Raw genomic sequence first — 6299 nt, forward strand, 5'->3', positions numbered from 1 at the left:
AACCCACAGATACAGAGGGCTGGAAGACAAACTGTATTTGGCCCCTGGTTTCCGGCACAAGTCTCCTAAAATCTTTGTAATTATCTCAGTGGTAGGATTGTCTGTCTTTTGTTATTCATAATAAGCCCTTTCTCTCCCACCTGAGTTATACTAATGAATGACCTGGAGAAGTTCCCTACACAGCCTCAGGATGGAGCTGGTCATCAGGAAGACCCAGTGATTAGAGAGTTGGAACTTTCAGTCCCACCCACTGACCTCAGGGAAGATTTGATGAGCTTCTGGACTGGATGGTAGTACACCCCAATTCCACTCCTGCTCTCAAGATCCTTCTGGATCTTGACCTGTGTACCTCTTTATCTGGCTGCTCATCTGTATCCTTTATAATATCCTTTACAATAAACTGGTAAACGTAAGTAAATATTTCCCTGAGATTTGTGACCTGTTTTAACAAATGAAGAACCCAAGGAGGGGGTCATGGGAACCTCTAATTTACAGCCAGTTGGTCAGAAGTCCAGGTGCAACGTGCGCTTGTAGTTGGCATCTGAATTGAGGGCAGTCCTGTAGGACTGAGCCCCTAACCTGTGAGATCTGACACATAGTGTCAGAACTGAGTTACAATGGAGGGTACCCAGTCTGTGTCCACCTGAGAACTGGAGAATTACTTGGTGGTGTTGGACAACACTCTATAAACAAAAATATCAGCCAATGTTTATGTTGGAACTACACTTGTTAGCTGCAAAGATAGATTGGCTATGGATACAACAGTTTGTCAAATAGCAACAAAAGCATTCTGTGAGAATATGGAATTTCCAGTAAAAGCATTTATATTTTGTTATATGTAAATTGTGTTTTACACATCCTTTGTAACACTAAATTTATAAATAAAATTAGGTATGTAGGGCTTCCCTGGTGGCACAGTGGTTAAGAATCTGCCTGCCAAGGCAGGGGACACGGGTTCAAGCCCTGATCCGGGAAGATCCCACATGCCGCGGAGCAGCTAAGCCCCTGCGCCACAACTACTGAGCCTGCACTCTAGAGCCCATGAGCCACAACTACTGAAGCCCACACACCTAGAGCCTGTGCTCCGCAACAAGAGAAGCCTCCGCGATGAGAAGCCCACGCACCGCAACAAAGAGTGGCACCCCGCTTCCCCACCTCACCGCAACCAGAGAAAAGCCCACGTGCAGCAACTAAGACCCAACGCAGCTAAAAATGAAATAATTTTTTTAAAAAAATTAGGTATGTATATATATACATTTGAAACTGAGAAGGGCTCTGTGGGGCCCTCCAGGATACAAAAGCCTTTCCGGTCCCCTTTTCTTGTTTGTAGGAAAAAGGCTTCATTTAGCTTCCTTGACCTTCCCTGAGTTTAAAAGGGCAGATTCAGAAAGTTGCTAATCAGGGAAGGGAGGGGTTGCACAAACAAGGGAGGAACAGTCAAGAAACATTAGTGCAGCCTTGGGGTAGGGTGCTGTTTCCTCCTCAAGGAATATACAAAACAGGGACTTCCACTGCAAGGGGCATGGGTTCGACCCCTGGTTGGGGAACTAGGATCCCACATGCCTCGCAGTGTGGCCAAAAATAAAGGCGGGGGGATATACAAAACAATACCTTTGAGTTACTCTGTGAGAACTAAGGTCCCTGAGCACAAGATTCCTGGAGCACTGCGCTGTTACCTCACCACCAACCAATTGGAAGAAAGTCACACACCCTGCAGCCCTCACCCCAAATTTTGCCTATAAAAACCTTTCCCCCAAAACCATTAGGGAGTATAGCTGATTCACTTTGTTATAAAGCAGAAACTAACACACCATTGTAAAGCAATTATACTCTAATAAAGGTGTTAAAAAAATTAAAAACAAAAACCATTGGGGAGATTGAGCGTGGCCCTGCAATAAACCTTTCTCTGCTCCAAACTCCGATGTTTCGGTATGTTTGCCCTCACTGTCAGGCACATGAACTGTGTCCCGTAACACATTCATACCGTTACCAAAAGCTTCGCCTTTCTGTACACCGGTGCCAAATCAAATCTCAGAGACAGAGTTTTGCGTGAAGTAGAGAAGGATAGCTTTATTACTTTGCCAGGCAAAAGGGGGCACAGTGGGCTCCTGCCTCGGAAAAACTGTGTCTCAACCCAGGAGGATTTGATGAGGGTTAATAACAATGGTTCAAAGGTGGGGTCTCTGACAAGATTAGAGTGGGAGCAGGGCCTGCCCTCCTTAATCTCATCTTGGTCTCCTAATCTTGATGAGCTTCTCTGATCCCTTTATCTTGCTTGGGTGGTTTATTGACTACTCCTCCCTTGATGAGCAACCATTTGAATCTGCCCTTTGGAACTCAGGGAAAGTCATGGAGGCTGGTGTCTTGGCTACAAGAAGTGGGGGACAAAAAGGCCTCCATGCCTGGGAGCCCCACTGGGCCCTGCTCGGTTTCAATACTTTTCAGAGAGCTAGTTGTTAAACATTTTACCAGCATACCCATTGGGAGAAAAAGACAGTAAATCGACATACTATAACGTGAGGTCTTGGGACTTCCTTGGCGGTGCAGTGGTTAAGAATCCACCTGCCAATGCAGGGGACACGGGTTCCAGACCTGGTCCTGGAAGATCCCACATGCCACGGAGCAACTAAGCCTGTGTGCCATACTACTGAGCCTGTGCTCTAGAGCTCACGAGCCACAACTACTGAGCCCGTGTATCACAACCACTGAAGCCCACACACCTAGAGCCTATGCTCTGCAACAAAGAAAAGCCACCACAGTGAGAAGCCCGCGCACCACAACGAAGAGTAGACCCCGTTCGCCGCAACTAGAGAAAGCCCACACGCAGCAATGAAGACCCAACACAGCCAAAAATAAATAAATAAATAAATAAATTGAAAAACAAAATGTGAGGTCTTAAGGACTAGGAAGAAATAATAAACAGAGACTGGGGTCAGAGTGTCAGGGAATGTGCTATTTTGGATGGGCAGTCAGGGAAGGTTTCTATAATAAGATAACAGCTGAACAGAGACCTGAATGAACGGAGGGAGTGAGCCACGTGAAGAGTGTCTCAAGTAGAGAAACTGAAACTGTGTAACTCAGATTGGGACTTGAACCCATGGGTTGAGACTTGAACCCAGCAAAAACCCAGATTGGGACTTGAACTGATGGTCTTTTAATGGAGATCACACACCTCGTCTCAGTTTCTTAAGTTCTCATTACAGAAAGAATTCAGAGACAAAGTGATAGGTAAGAAGTGTATTTATTTAGAGAGAAACACACTCCACAGACAGAATGTGGACCATGGCAGAAGGAGAGAGCAGCACCAGGGTATGGGGTTGTCAGTTTTTATAGAGGTGGGTAATTTCATAGGCTAATGAGTGGGAGGAGTATTCCAGCTATTTTGGGAAAGGGGTGGGGATTCCCAGAAATTGGGCCACCGCCCACTTTTTCACCTTAATGGTAGGCCTTGAAACTGTCATGGCGCCTGTGGGTGTGCTCAAGGTCTGGTGGAAGTCAGTCATCAGCCAACTTGGACCTAGTTGGTTCTAACCAGTTTATGTCATGTCCTCGGACTATGTCATTCTTCTTTTTGGATTTTATTTTATTTATTTTTTATACAGCAGGTTCTCATTAGTTGTCTATTTTATACATATTAGTGTATACATGTCAATCCCAATCTCCCAATTCATCCCACCAACACCACCCCCCCACCACCACTTTCCCCCCTTGGTGTCCATACGTTTGTTCTCTACAACTCTGTCTCTATTTCTGCCCTGCAAACTGGTTCATCTGTCCATTTTTCTAGGTTCCACATATATGCGTTAATATAAGATATTTGTTTTTCTCTTTCTGACTTACTTCACTTACTTACTTACTTACTTACTTACTTTCTGACTTACTTCACTCTGTATGACAGTCTCTAGATCCATCCACATCTTTACAAATGATCCAATTTTGTTCCTTTTTATGGCTGAGTAATATTCCATTGTATATATGTACCACATCTTCTTTATTCACCCGTCTGGCGATGGACCTTTAGGTTCCTTCCATGAGCTGGCTCTTGTAAATAATGCTGCAATGAACACTGGGATGCATGTGTCTTTCTGAATTATGGTTTTCTCTGGGTATATGGCCAGTAGTGGGATTGCTGGGTCATATGGGAATTCTATTTTTAGTTTTGTAAGGAACCTCCATATGGTTCTCCATAGTGGCTGTATCAATTTACATTCCCACCAACAGTGCAAGAGAGTTCCCTTTTCTCCACACCCTCTCCATCATTTGTTGTTTGTAGATTTTCTTTTTTGTTTGTTTCTTTGTAGATTTTCTGATGATGCCCATTCTAACTGGTGTGAGGTGATACCTCATTGTAGTTTTGATTTGCATTTCTCTAATAATTAGTGATATTGAGCAGGTTTTCACGTGCTTCTTGGCCATCTGTATGTCTTCTTTGGACAAATGTCTATTTAGGTCTTCTGCCCATTACTGGACTGGGTTGTTTGTTTTTTTTAAATATTGAGCTGCATGAGCTGTTTATATATTTTGGAGATTAATCCTTTGTCCATTGTTTCGTTTGCAAATATTTTCTCCCATTCTGAGGGTTGTCTTTTCGTCCTTTCGTCTGGTTTATGATTCCTTTGCTGTGCAAAAGCTTTGAAATTTCATTAGGTCCCATTTGTTTATTTTTGTTTTTATTTCCATTACTCTAGGAGGTAATGCCAGTGGTCGTTTGATAGGGATTGCATTGAATCTGTAGATTGCTTTGGGTAGTATAGTCATTTTTCACAGTATTGATTCTCCAATCCAAGAACATGGTATATCTCTCCATCTGTTTGTGTCATCTTTGATTTCTTTCATCAGTGTCTTATAGTTTTCTGAGTACAGGTCTTTTACCTCCTTAGGTAGGTTTATTCCTAGGTATTTTATTCTTTTTGTTGCAATGGTGAATGGGATTGTTTCCTTAATTTCTCTTTCTAATCTTTTGTTGTTAGTGTATAGGAATGCAAGGGATTTCTATACATTAATTTTGTATCCTGCAACTTTACCAAATTCATTGATTAGCTCTAGTAGTTTTCTGGTGGCATCTTTAGGATTCTCCACGTATAACATCATGTCATCTGCAAACAGTGATAATTTTACTTTTTCTTTTCCAATTTGTATTCCTTTTATTTCTTTTTCTTCTCAGATTGCTGTGGCTAGGACTTCCAAAACTATGTGTTTGTTGTTAGTGTATAGGAATGCAAGGGATTTCTATACATTAATTTTGTATCCTGCAACTTTACCAAATTCATTGATTAGCTCTAGTAGTTTTCTGGTGGCATCTTTAGGATTCTCCACGTATAACATCATGTCATCTGCAAACAGTGATAATTTTACTTTTTCTTTTCCAATTTGTATTCCTTTTATTTCTTTTTCTTCTCAGATTGCTGTGGCTAGGACTTCCAAAACTATGTGGAATAATAGTGGCGAGAGTGGACATTCTTGTCTTGTTCCTGATCTTAGAGGAAATGCTTCCAGTTTTTTACGATTGAGAATGATGTTTGCTGTGGGTTTATCACATATGGCCTTAATTATGTTGAGGTAGGTTCCCTCTATGCACACTTTCTGGAGAGTTTTTATCATAAATGGGTGTTGAATTTTGTCAAAAGCTTTTTCTGCATATATTGAGATTGATCATATGGTTTTTATTCTTCAGTTTGTTAATATGGTGTATCACATTGATTGATTTGCATGTATTGAAGAATCCTTGCATCCCTGAGTATCTTTGTCTGGTTTTGGTATCAGGGTGATGGTGTCCTCATAAAATGAGTTTGGGAGTGTTCCTTCCTCTGCCATTTTTTGGAAGAGTTTGAGAAAGATGGGTGTTAGCTCTTCTCTAAATGTTTGATAGAATTCACCTGTGAAGCCATCTGGTCCTGGACTTTTCTTTGTTGGAAGATTTTAAATCACAGTTTCAATTTCATTACTTGTCATTGGTCTGTTCATATTTTCTATTTCTTCCTGGTTTGGTCTTGGAAGCTTATACCTTTCTAAGAATTTGTCCATCTCTTCCAGGTTGTCCATTTTTTCCTCTCCCTCTTTTTCTTGATGAGTCTGGCTAAAGGTTTATCAATTTTGTTTATCTTTTCAAAGAACCAGCTTTTAGTTTTATTGAACTTTGCTATTGTTTTCTTCGTTTCTAGTTCATTTATTTCTGCTCTGATCTTTATGATTTATTTCCTTCTACTAACTTTGGGTTTTGTTTGTCCTTTTTTCTCTAGTTCCTAAGTGTAAGGTTAGATTGTTTATTTGAGATTTTTCTTGTTTCTTGAGGTAAGCTT

This window comes from Physeter macrocephalus, chromosome 9, assembly GCF_002837175.3.
Source record: "Physeter macrocephalus isolate SW-GA chromosome 9, ASM283717v5, whole genome shotgun sequence".
NCBI lineage: Eukaryota > Metazoa > Chordata > Mammalia > Artiodactyla > Physeteridae > Physeter > Physeter macrocephalus.